Source organism: Pristiophorus japonicus, chromosome 11, assembly GCF_044704955.1.
Source record: "Pristiophorus japonicus isolate sPriJap1 chromosome 11, sPriJap1.hap1, whole genome shotgun sequence".
NCBI lineage: Eukaryota > Metazoa > Chordata > Chondrichthyes > Pristiophoridae > Pristiophorus > Pristiophorus japonicus.
In genome coordinates this window covers 74,333,408-74,346,057 of record NC_091987.1, presented here as the reverse complement: position 1 = coordinate 74,346,057, position 12,650 = coordinate 74,333,408, and the positions used below count along the sequence as shown (strand labels likewise).

The 12,650-nt window shown below is 43.2% G+C and overlaps 1 protein-coding gene and 1 long non-coding RNA gene across 8 annotated transcripts in view; one reads left to right on the top strand and one right to left on the bottom strand.

Annotated features, from left to right (window-relative positions):
• The window catches only part of LOC139276085 (syntaxin-binding protein 5-like), a 671,748-nt gene that overhangs the window by 629,543 nt on the left and 29,555 nt on the right, over positions 1-12,650 (bottom strand). The window lies entirely within an intron of this gene.
• The window catches only part of LOC139276086 (uncharacterized), a 116,498-nt gene that overhangs the window by 74,489 nt on the left and 29,359 nt on the right, over positions 1-12,650 (top strand). Inside the window, exons 2-3 of the long non-coding RNA XR_011595807.1 lie at positions 6,577-6,700; positions 9,713-9,859. This is a non-coding gene — a long non-coding RNA (uncharacterized lncRNA). The remainder of the gene's footprint in view (positions 1-6,576; positions 6,701-9,712; positions 9,860-12,650) is intronic.

The window sequence follows — 12,650 nt, the reverse complement described above, 5'->3', positions numbered from 1 at the left end:
TTTCCAATAATTTTCCCACCACTGAGGTTAGGCAGACAGACCTGTAATTACTCGGCCTATCCCTTTCTCCCTTCTTAAATAAGGGTACTTCATTAGCAGTCCTCCAATCCTCTGACACCATGCCCAGATCCAAAGAGGAATGGAAAATGATGGTCAAGGCCTCTGCTATTTCCTCTTTTACTTCATTCAATAGCCTGGGATGCATTTCATCCGGGCCTGGGGACTTATCTACTTTCAAAACTGCTAAACCCCTTAATACTTCCTCTCTCACTATATTTATTTCATCCAGACTATCACACTCCTCCTTGATAGCAGTATCTGCATTGCCCCTTTCCTTTGTGAAAACAGATGCAAAGTATTCGTTAAGAACCCTACCAACATCTTCTGCCTCCACACAAAGATTACCCTCATGGTCTCTAATAGGCCCTACCCTTTGTTTAGTTACCCTCTTACTCTTAATATATTTATAGAACATCTTAGGGTTTTCCTTAATTTTACTGGCCAAGAATTTCTCGTGCTCTCTCTTAGCATTCCTAATATCCTTTTTAATTTTGCCTCTTAACTTTCTATATTCCTCTAAAGATTCTATAGTATTTAGCCGTTGGAATATGACATAAACGTCCCTTTTTTTCTTAATCCTCCCCTGTAAGTCCCTAGACATCCAGGGGCTCTAGAATTATATTTCCCAGCCTTTTTCTTTAAGGGCACATGTTTGGCCTGAACCTTCCAGATCTCCTCCTTGAATGCCTTCCCACTGTTCCAACGCTGATTTACCCACAAGTAGCTGTTTCCAGTCCACTATGACCAAATCACACCTTAACTTAGCAAAATTAGTTTTTCCCCAATTTGGAACTTTTATTCCAGGCCTATTCTTGTTCTTATCCATAACCAACTTGAATCTAACTGAATTATGGTCACTGGCACCCACTAATACCCCTTCAACCTGCCCAGCTTCATTCCCCAAAACTAAATCCAAGACCGCCCCCTCTCGTGTTGGGCTTGCTATATACTGACGAAAAAAAGTTCTCTTGAATGCATTTCAAGAATTCCGCACCCTCTATACCCTTCACACTAAATTTGTCTCAATCAATATTTGGATAGTTAAAATCCCCTACTATTACTACCCTATGATTTTTGGACTTCAGAGCAATTTGCCTACATATTTGCTCCTCTATCTCCCTCCCACTGTTTGGGGGTCTATAATACATGCCCAGCAGTGTGATCGCCCCTTTTTTATTTTTCAATTTGACCCATATGGCCTCATTTGATGATACCTCCAACATATCATCCCTCCTCACCGCTGTAATAGTAGTGGGAACTCGGACAAAGAAACTATCAATGAGAAAAAAACCTAAAACACCGAAACACAGCATAATAAATAAATAAAACATCTCACACATTTAAAATTAATTGAAATTAAATGTAATTAAATGTTTTAGAAAAAATATATATTTTGGAGAATTTTTTTAATGTGTTTTAATAGTGTTAAAAATAAACATACCTTAATGGACAGGGTTTTTAATATAAAAATGATTATTTAAGTTTAATTTTTACATGTTTTAAAACTCTTACATTGGTAAAAGTAAGCTATGCGCCTGCTTTTACCAGGCATAAAAGTTTGAAGGACATTCGCTGGGCATGAGTTGGGCAGATAGCGGATGTCCTTCTCCCGGGAATGCGGAGGATCTGTCAAGAGAAATCTTGACAGATCGGAAAAGCCGGATTTTGGCGCAAGCGCATTATCCTGCAAAAACTGGCTTTTGCAATGTCTCGCTGGAATTTTCGGCCCAATATTGCGTTATCCCTGAAACCCATACAGAGGGCTGTTGGAGAATAGCATTATTTTCCACAGGGAATGCATGAGGCAGAGAATAGTGCATCTTTTAAGAGTGAAGTGAATAAATATTTGAAGCAGAGGACAATACAGTGCTTTGACGAGAGCATGGGGCAGTGAGGTTAATTTTGGATTGCTCTAGCAATAAACCAGCACAGCCAATAATGAACCAAATGGCCTTCTGTGGTCACTAAAAGTGATATGCATCTTTCCTTGGTCTTAGTCATAATTTTCCAACTTTAATCACCAAAATGCTGTTACAAGCCAAACTTACTTGCATAAGTCAAGTGCTGTATTTCAATTATTTAAAAAAATATTTGAACATTTTCAACAAGCATGTCATAGTTGCAAATCACAGATCAGAAGTTATTAATATATCTGCTTCCCAGTAACTACACAAGTTTAATGTCTTGCACCTTTATACACAGCATCCTGAAAATAGGGAATTACAGCACTCTATAGGAGTCTCACCTCCTCACATACCACTCACAATAGATATTTATCCAATTAATAGCTGGGCAGGCCACGTAGTTCGCATGCTAGACACGAGACTCCCAAAGCAAGTGCTCTACTCGGAACTCGTCCACGGCAAACGAGCCAAAGGCGGGCAGAGGAAACATTACAAGGACACCCTCAAAGCCTCTCTGATAAAGTGCGACATCCCCACTGACACCTGGGAGTCCCTGGCCATAGACCGCCCCAAGTGGAGGAAGTGCATTTGGGTGGGCGCTGAGCTCCTCGAGTATCGTCGCCAAGAGCATGCAGAAATCAAGCGCAGGCAGCGGAAGGAGCGTGCGGCAAACCAGGCTCCCTGCCCACCCTTTCCCTCAACGACTATCTGTCCCACCTGTGACAGAAACTGTTTTTCTCGTATTGGACTGTTCAGCCACCTAAGAACTCATGCCAAGAGTGGAAGCAAGTCTTCCTCGATTTCGAGGGACTGCTATGATGATGAGGTCCAGACCTATAATATTCTAGAGTACTGATATTTGCATGTCAATTATTAATATCGTCTAAGACTGGCCACTAAGAGCTGAGATTCGTAATGAAAGAAAATCTCTATTCCCCTCTCATTCGAGGATAGCAAACTTGTTCTGCATCACACTACATTCTAATGGACAAGACAAAAACAGAAAATTCACTAATGTGAGATCAGCAAGTTCAAGTGACAGTCTTGGGACTCAACATTTCCTGAGCAACAACAAAATACTCTGCCACTTGATCCACAATTCATTACAGAACTGAATTGTATTCAAACAATTACCATTGCCAGAAAGTCATATCATACCCTCTTTGGAGAAGAAATTAATTGTTATCTGATTAAAAAAGGGAGAATGGGAATTACAATTCACTGTTATGATAATAAACACATTGGTTTTGTGCAATGTAACAGAGCAGGCATTTTGTTTAGATGTGTTTAAATGATGTGTACGGTAATGCATTTATTTCTTTTGCCAATCTTATCTGTATTTAATGGCTGTAAGGAGGGCCAATTAACTACTAATTGACAGATCTTAAGTAATTTTAACTCCGGTTGAAGCAAGCTGCAATAAACATAATTTACAAGTTGTCGATGTCACGCAAATTACTGTAATATATAGTAATTTCTGTGGAAGTGTCAGTAATGTGTTATTTTGAAAGTTCAGGTGATCAAAAACATACTTGTTGATGTAGAATCTGTCATGTGATTGTAAGACTGTGATAATTAAAAAGGAATATCAGGATTAGTAAAGCATTCTGTAAGAAGTAAAGCCACAACCAGTGATACAATGACATCACTGAACACGAGTCCTTTTGCTCCAAGACAAGTTCCTATCATTGGCCCCAAGTTTCGTCCCGCGGCGAAAACGGTGCACCTCCGAGCTGGGCGTCTGTTTTTCGCGCTGAAAACTGCGCCTAAAAAAAAAGTTCGATATGTCTGCTTGGCGCGGTGCGCTCTTCGCAGCAGGGGGCGGAGCCTAACACTCGCGCTGATTTTCTAAGTAGCAGGGGGCGGGTACAATTTAAATTAGCCTTCGTGGTGCCGGCAACCCTGCGCGTGCGCGCAGTCTCACACAAACATTGGCACTCGGCCATTTTTTAAAATACTGCAGAAAAAGTGAAGATTTGTTTCTTGGACCCCTGCAAAGGCTTGTAATTTAATTTTTTTTTATATTTCTGTGTGTGAGTGAGTGCTTTTAGCAGCACTGCTGAATAAATCACCTGCTGAAATCAGTGTGTTCAGCTTTTCACTGCTAAACTTGCAGAACCGGTGCTGCATTGGTGCATGCAAATTAATGAATGTGTGTTTGGAGAAATAAGAGTGCCAATTCAACTTTGCAATGGATCAACGTCCACCAAGAACAAAGATGTCAAACCATTACATAATACGTGGTGTTGACAATGCAGCACCCATTCTGCAAATTTAAATATAAAACTGTTGATGTGGCTGCCTCTCCCTGTCCAAATGGCCTCAGTCCCCCTCACAGCTCGAAGGCTGCTGTTGTATCTTCGGCTGCCGGCCAGCCACTGACGCCGCCCCTAAAGCGTGGCCGAATGGCCTCAAGCACCATAAAGAGCTGCGTGTGTCAGGTGTTGATTCTTTGGCTGCCGGCCAGCCACTGACGCCGCTGATATCCTATGGCCGAATGGCCTCACGTCGGTCCGCTGCTGATTCTTCGGCTGCCGGCCAGCCACTGATGCCGCTGATATCTCATGGCCAAATGGCCTCGGGTCCGTCCGGTGCTGCTTCTTCGCGGCCAGCCACGAAGAGAATGAAGGCCTGCCTCAAGCACTGCAGCTCAGCTCGAAGCTTGCTGCCGCTACCGTCGAGACACTGACGCCACACCCCTGCCTGTCTCCAACGTGAAAGGCCTGCCTGAAGCACAGCAGCTCGAAGGCTGATGCTATTTCACACAGGTAGGAACATGGTTTATTTAATCTTTTCTTTGCTTATAAATTTTTATTCAGGTTGGATTTATTTGTATAATATTTGTATAAGTATAACTAAGGATTGATTGTAGAATTTAATGACTCCCCCCCCCCTCGTTCCCTATGCCTAATTTGTAACCTACGCCTGATTTTCTAAAGTGTAGACAAGGTTTTTTCGAGCGTACAAAAATCTTCACTTACTCCATTCTAAGTTAGTTTGGAGTAAGTTTTCACTCACGAAACTTTGAAATCAGGCGTAAGTGGCCGGACACGCCCCCTTTTGAAAAAAAAATTCTGTTCCAAAGTGAAACTGTTCTAACTGACTAGAACTGAAGCAAACTAAATGACGAGAATTCTGATTTCTAAGATACTCCGTTCTACACCAGTTGCTCCTAAAAATCAGGAGCAAATCATGTGGAAACTTGGGGCCATTATCTCTACCACAGCAGCAATCCATCCGCTTTCACAGTGAGCATCTCACGCAGCTTTATCATCGACAGGACTTTAATCCTCCATTCTCCATTCACGACCTCATCTCTTTCACTGTTCACATTTCCCTGCTTACCTTACCCACTACGCTTACCTTCAATCCCTGGAAAAAGCTTCCTAGAAGCCCCTTCACCAGCAATCTCAAATTGGCAACTCTTTCCCTTCTGGCCCTCCATCTGCCACACCATTGCCAACATACTCAAAATCTCCAGAACTTCTGCCCCCGAAGTCTTGACCCCTTCAAGGCTTCCACCTCTGTGCCCCGAGGTCCAAAGGCCACAAAGTCCATCACATGCCTAAAACTGGAGGTCATAGTCTCAGGATAAGGGGTGAGCCATTTAGGACTGAGATGAGGAGAAATGTCTTCACTCAGTGGTTTGAGAATCTTTGGAATTTTCTATTCCAGAAGGTGGATGCTCAGTCATTGAGCATATTTACGACTGAAGTCGATAGATTTTTGTACACTAAGGAAATCAAGGGATAGGGCAGGAAAGTGGAGTTGAAGTAGAAAATTTGCCATGATCATACTGAACGGCGGAGCAGGTTCAAGGAGTTGTTGGCCTACTGCTGCTACTGTTTTTAAAAAAAAATATGCCTGGTCAACAACCAGATTTGGCTTCCTCTCCGTAGCCAAATCTCCTACAACTAAAAAATCATCTTTCGGTGAGGACAATTGCATACTCCTTTTATCAATGGCCAACCAGCAGCTCCAGTCCCCTATTCCTACTCCTCACCAACTCACCTCAAGAACAAACATAAGAAATTTACAAAAATCTTTCATTCATAGATTAATGCTATCCATGCAGCTGCCTCAGCCATCATTAACATTTTATCCTGCATTTTGTCGCTGTTTCCCACCAACGCCTCCATCCTCCCACCCTTTTCAAAGGCCCAGCTTCATACCACATCATTCTGTAACTTATCTCCTATATCTCCTCCAACCACCAGTTCTCACCAGACTGATCAGCTGCATGATACCTACCTCTTTGCTTCCTCAATTCCATCTCCATTCAACTACCATTTGTTGCTCCAGTGGCTCCCTTTGCATAGGTACCAATCTTCACTTATTCATAACTACCATCGCTGCTACTCAAAAAAACCTAACTCTCCATCTTCTCCAAATACCACTCCTATATCCAACTTCCCTTTCCTTTCCAAGGTCCTTGAACACCTTTTTGCCACCCTACTTCGTGCTCACATCTTCCTTCATGAATCTGCTTAATCTGGCCGCCAGAGCCCGGTAAAGTGAAAGTGACTGACTGAAAGTGTGGCATATTACACCCTCCCTTGTCCTTCACGATTTCTCCGTGATGTTCAACTATCAACCTCTTCTTTCAATTTAGTACAGGTGCAGCGCCTGAAATCCGGAACCCTCAGGACTGACGCCGTTCCGGATTCCGGGCTTTTCTGGACTTTCGATTTGCTTTCTGACGTCACTAATCCAGAAACACCCAAGCCCAGCTTCAGGTATTTCCACATTTCAGAACGTCAGAAAGGGAGGGGGTTGGGGGGGGGGGATGGGGAGGGGAATTCCTGCCGAGGAGCTGTTCGGGCCGTCCGGCCCCACCGAGGAGGATGTTGTCGGGCGGGGCCTCACCGAGGTGTTCAGGCGTGGCCCCATCGAAGAGGCCCCGTGGAAAGGGCAGTGGCGGTGAGGCGAGCGGCGGTGAGGCAAGGCCCGAGAGCGGACTTCTCTGCTTTTATACTCTATCCCCCTTGCAATAAAGGCCAATATTCCATTTGCCTTCCTGATTACTTGCTGTACCTGCACACTAACTTTTTGTGTTTCATGCACAAGGACCCCCAGGTTCCTCTCTACTGCAGCACTTTGCAATTTTTCTCCATTTAAATTATAATTTGCTTTTCTATTTTTTCTGCCAAAGTGGATAACCTCACATTTTCCCACATTGTACTCCATCTGCCAATTTTTTGCCCACTCACTTAGCCTGTCTATATCCCTTTGCAGATTTTTTTGTGTCCTCCTCCTCACAATTTGCTTTCCCACTCAGCTTTGTATCATCAGCAAACTTGGCTACATTACACTCCGTCCCTTCATCCAAGTCATTAATATAGATTGTAAATAGTTGACGCCCCAGCACCGATCCCTGCAGCACCCCACTAGTTACTGTTTGCCTACCGGAAAATGACCCATTTACCCTGACTCTCTGTTTTCTGTTAGTTAGCCAATCCTCCACCATGCTAATATATTACCCCCAACCCCGTGAACTTTTATCTTGTGCAGTAACCTTTTATGTGGCACCTTATCAGATGCCTTCCGGAAATCCAAATACACCACATCCACTGGTTCTCCTTTATCCACCCTGCTCATTACATCCTCAAAGAACTCCAGCAAATTTGTCAAACATGATTTCCCTTTCATAAAACCACACTGGCTCTGCTTGATTGAATTATGCTTTTCCAAATGTCCTGCTACTGCTTCCTTAATAATGGACTCCAACATTTTCCCAACAACCGACGTTAAGCTAACTGATCTATAGTTTCCTGTTTTCTGTCTGCCTCCTTTTTTTAAATAGGGGCATTACATTTGCAGTTTTCCAATTCAATGGGACCTCCACAGAATCCAGGAAATTTTGGTAGATGACAACCAATGCATCCATTGCAGCCACTTCTTTTCAGACCCTTGGATGCAAGCCATCAGGTCCAGGGGACTTGTCCACCTTTAGTCCCATTATTTTACCGAGTACTACTTCTTTAGTGATAGTGATTGTATTAAGTTCCTCCCTCCCTATAGCCCCTTGATTATCCACTATTGGGATGTTTTTAGTGTCTTCTACCATGAAGACCACGACAAAATATTTGTTTAACGTCTCTGCCATTTCCCTGTTCTCCATTATTAATTCCCCAGTCTCATCCTCTCGGCGACCAACGTTTACTTTAGTCACTCTTTTCCTTTTTATGTACCTGTAGAAACTCTTACTTTCTGTTTATATATTTCGTGCTAGTTTACTTTCATAATCTATCTTCCCTCTCTATCATTTTTTTTTAGTCGTTCTTTGCTGGCTTTTAAAAGTTTCCCAATCCTCTGGCCTCCCACTAGTCTTGGCCACATTGTATGCCCTTGTTTTCAATTTGATACCATACCTTATTTCCTTAGATAGCCACAGATGGTTATCCCTTCTCTTACAGTCTTTCCTTCTCATTGGGATATATTTTTGTTGCAAGTTATGAAATTTATCCTTAAATACCTACCACTCCTCATCAACCGTCCTACACTTTAATCTATTTTCCTAGTCCACTTTAGCCAACTCTACCTTCATACCTTTGTAGTCTCCTTTATTTAAGTTTAGGACACTGGTTTGAGAACCAACTTTCTCACCCTCCAACTGAGTTTGAAATTCAACCAGGTTATGGTCACTCATTCCTAGAGGATCCTTTACTAGGAGATCATTTATTAATCCTGTCTCATTACACAATACCAGATCTAAGATAGCCTGCTGCCTAGTTGGTTCCGCAACGTACCGTTCAAGGAAACTATCCCAGATACACTCTTATGAACTCTTCCTCAAGGCTACCCTGGCCACTTTGCTTTGTCCAATCAATTTGTCCAATCAATATGAAGGTTAAAAACAATTTTTGCGCAGAAATTGGACCTCATTGTGTCCGTTTTATGGATGTAACAAGAGACAATTTTGGGGAGCAATGCCCTGCGCGGAAAAAATGCCTGAAAGACATCCGAATCAATATAGGGTCAGGTGATTTTTCAGGGATAAGCCCCTTAAATGAAGGTTCTAATGGTTGTTTTAAGACTCCTTTGCGAAATCCGATATCACAGGAGCTGGGTCTGCTCCGCTCAGGATTCTTAAGTAATCACTGGGTGACTGCCACCAAAAGGCAAGTTTAAGAAAAAAAATTAAATTGTTGCTGTAGAACCAGGTGGAGTGCTCCCCCAGCACCAGTATTCCAACCCCCACTGCAATTGCCGCTTCACCTGTCCCTCTCAGAACTTATCTTATTCTTGCCTCGCCGACTGGCCTCAGGCTTCCAGGTTCGGGCAGCATCGCAGCCACATTGCTACCTTCTCATCCAAAATTGGGCACCAACTTATTTATACGCCCTTATGTTCAGTTTTCTATGCTGGTGACACCTAGCTCCACTACCACACCCTATTCCACAATCACCTCGGTGTTATCTGATGGGAAATCTGACATCAAGTCAGATGAACTGGCACATTTTCCAATTGAACATTGGGAGAACCAAAATAATCTTATTCAGCTCCTGCCAAAAATTCTGTACCTATGCACATGATTCTCTCGCCCGGCTGCTCATGACATCAGTGATAACACCTCAAAAGTACTTCATTAACTGTAAAGTGCTTTGGGACGTTCTGAGGTCATGAAAGGTGCTATATTAATGCAAGTCTTTCCTTTTTTAGAGTTCTTTCTATCATGACTTTGAATGAGCTTTTTATGTAAGCGCCACTTCTGGTAAAATGGAGTGCTGTTTCGTTGCAATCCCTAGAAATATGGATGGAGCAGAGTGAACTCAAGAACGTAGGACTGCCATTCAGATATATGCATCCGGTCCAAAAGCAGCTTCTCGCCAACCGGGGGAAAAAAAACAATAATAAAAGGGGCGGAATGGCGGCAAATATGTACAGGGTTGGAGGTAGGTGGCGGATTGTGTTCGTTTATTGATTGAAATGGGTGGCGGGAGGTGATCAGTTTGTGAATTGGTCAAAGACCCGGGGCCTCGCCGGTGTTATTGTCGATTTTTTTTCTTGTTGTGAAACTGCAGCTCTAAATAATAACACGTTTTAAAAAAAAATAAAATAAAAACAATAAACTGGGAAAGTTCATAGTCAGGACTCACGTGGTCAATATAGATATATATATCCCGCCCTCCCCCAAAAACTACTCTTAATATTTAGCAAAATTGTTTGAAGTGGTTGCTCACTTTGTTGGGGAGTAGTTGGTGTGTGAGGCGGCGGGGCTCAGTGACTGGGATTGAACCCAGTTATCAGCAGGGTGAAAAATGGCGAAGTGACACTTGCTCACCCTCGGTGCTAGGCCTGCACCTTAAAACCAGCCGGGTGGCGCTGCCAGCACTCCTCGCTCCCTTTTACAGGTAGCACAACAGCATCCATTCCCAAATAATCGCCCACTTTCATCCACAATCAAGTACTGATCAAGGTGTAAACTCAAAATAAAGGCAAATGCATTTTGATTTTTAGGAGGAGAGATGCCATCTTTTTTGATGTACATTTATAAAAAAATTATATATACATATAGGAAAAAGCATGGCTGCAACATCACCGGGCAGATGATCAGCATTAGCAGCCACCAGTTTCTGTTAACCTTTCAGATGCTGGCCGCCTCTTCCCTCTAAGGGGAGAATTTCAGACAGCCATTTATTACCAGCTCGTGTGAGAAGCTTCATAGCAACATAGAAATATAGAAATATAGAAACATAGAAAATAGGTGCAGGAGTAGGCCATTCGGCCCTTCGAGCCTGCACCGCCATTCAATTTCATGGCTGAACATGCAACTTCAGTACCCCATTCCTGCTTTCTTGATATACTCCTTAATCCCCCTAGTAGTAAGGACAACATCTAACGCCTTTTTGAATATATTTAGTGAATTGGCCTCAACAACTTTCTGTGGTAGAGAATTCCACAGGTTCACCACTCTCTGGGTGAAGAAGTTTCTCCTCATCTCGGTCCTAAATGGCTTACCCCTTATCCTTAGACTGTGACCCCTGGTTCTGGACTTCCCCAACATTGGGAACATTCTTCCTGCATCTAACCTGTCTAAACCCATCAGAATTTTAAATGTTTCTATGAGATCCCCTCTCATTCTTCTGAACTCCAGTGAATACAAGCCCAGTTGATCCAGTCTTTCTTGATATGTCAGTCCCGCCATCCCGGGAATCAGTCTGGTGAACCTTCGCTGCAATCCCTCAATAGCAAGAATGTCCTTCCTCAAGTTAGGAGACCAAAACTGTACACAATACTCCAGGTGTGGCCTCACCAAGGCCCTGTACAACTGTAGTAACACCTCCCTGCCCCTGTACTCAAATCCCCTCGCTATGAAGGCCAACATGCCATTTCCTTTCTTAACCGCCTGCTGTACCTGCATGCCAACCTTCAATGACTGATGTACCATGACATCCAGGTCTCGTTGCACCTCCCCTTTTCCTAATCTGTCACCATTCAGATAATAGTCTGTCTCTCTGTTTTTACAACCAAAGTGGATAACCTCACATTTATCCACATTATACTTCATCTGCCATGCATTTGCCCACTCACCTAACCTATCCAAATCACTCTGCAGCCTCATAGCATCCTCCTCGCAGCTCACACTGCCACCCAACATAGTGTCATCCGCAAATTTGGAGATACTCCATTTAATCCCCTCGTCTAAATCATTAATGTACAATGTAAACAGCTGGGGCCCCAGCACAGAACCTTGCGGTACCCCACTAGTCACTGCCTGCCATTCTGAAAAGTACCCATTTACTCCTACTCTTTGCTTCCTGTCTGACAACCAGTTCTCAATCCATGTCAGCACACCACTCCCAATCCCATGTACTTTAACTTTGCACATTAATCTCTTGTGTGGGACCTTGTCGAAAGCCTTCTGAAAGTCCAAATATACCACATCAACTGGTTCTCCCTTGTCCACTCTACTGGAAACATCCTCAAAAAATTCCAGAAGATTTGTCAAGCATGATTTCCCTTTCACAAATCCATGCTGACTTGGACCTATCATGTCACCTCTTTCCAAATGCGCTGCTATGACATCCTTAATAATTGATTCCATCATTTTACCCACTACCGATGTCAGGCTGACCGGTCTATAATTCCCTGTTTTCTCTCTCCCTCCTTTTTTAAAAAGTGGGGTTACATTGGCTACCGCCCACTCCATAGGAACTGATCCAGAGTCTATGGAATGTTGGAAAATGACTGTTAACGCATCCGCTATTTCCAAGGCCACCTCCTTAAGTACTCTGGGATGCAGTCCATCAGGCCCTGAGGATTTATCGGCCTTCAATCCCATCAATTTCCCCAACACAATTTCCCGCCTAATAAGGATTTCCCTCAGTTCCTCCTCCTTACTAGACCCTCTGACCCCTTTTATATCCGTTAGGGTGAAGGAAAAATTGCAGTACTTTAGGAATAGTGACCCAACTACATGGGGTGATGGCTACAGTTAATTTTCAGCAAAGGACATGTTCATGTTTTTTTGCATCAATAATGGAATTTTAAATTTGTTGTGTTCAATTTCAAATGAAATGATTAGAAATATTTTGTCAATACACCTCTCTTCCCAAAGCCATTGATGTTAGAGTGTGGTTCCTTTGGCACCATTTACCCTCTGATACCTCACCCAAGTAAATGCTGCTCGTGTGTAAGCCTAGATAGGAACATTAAGACCAGGAGTAGACCATTCACCCCCTT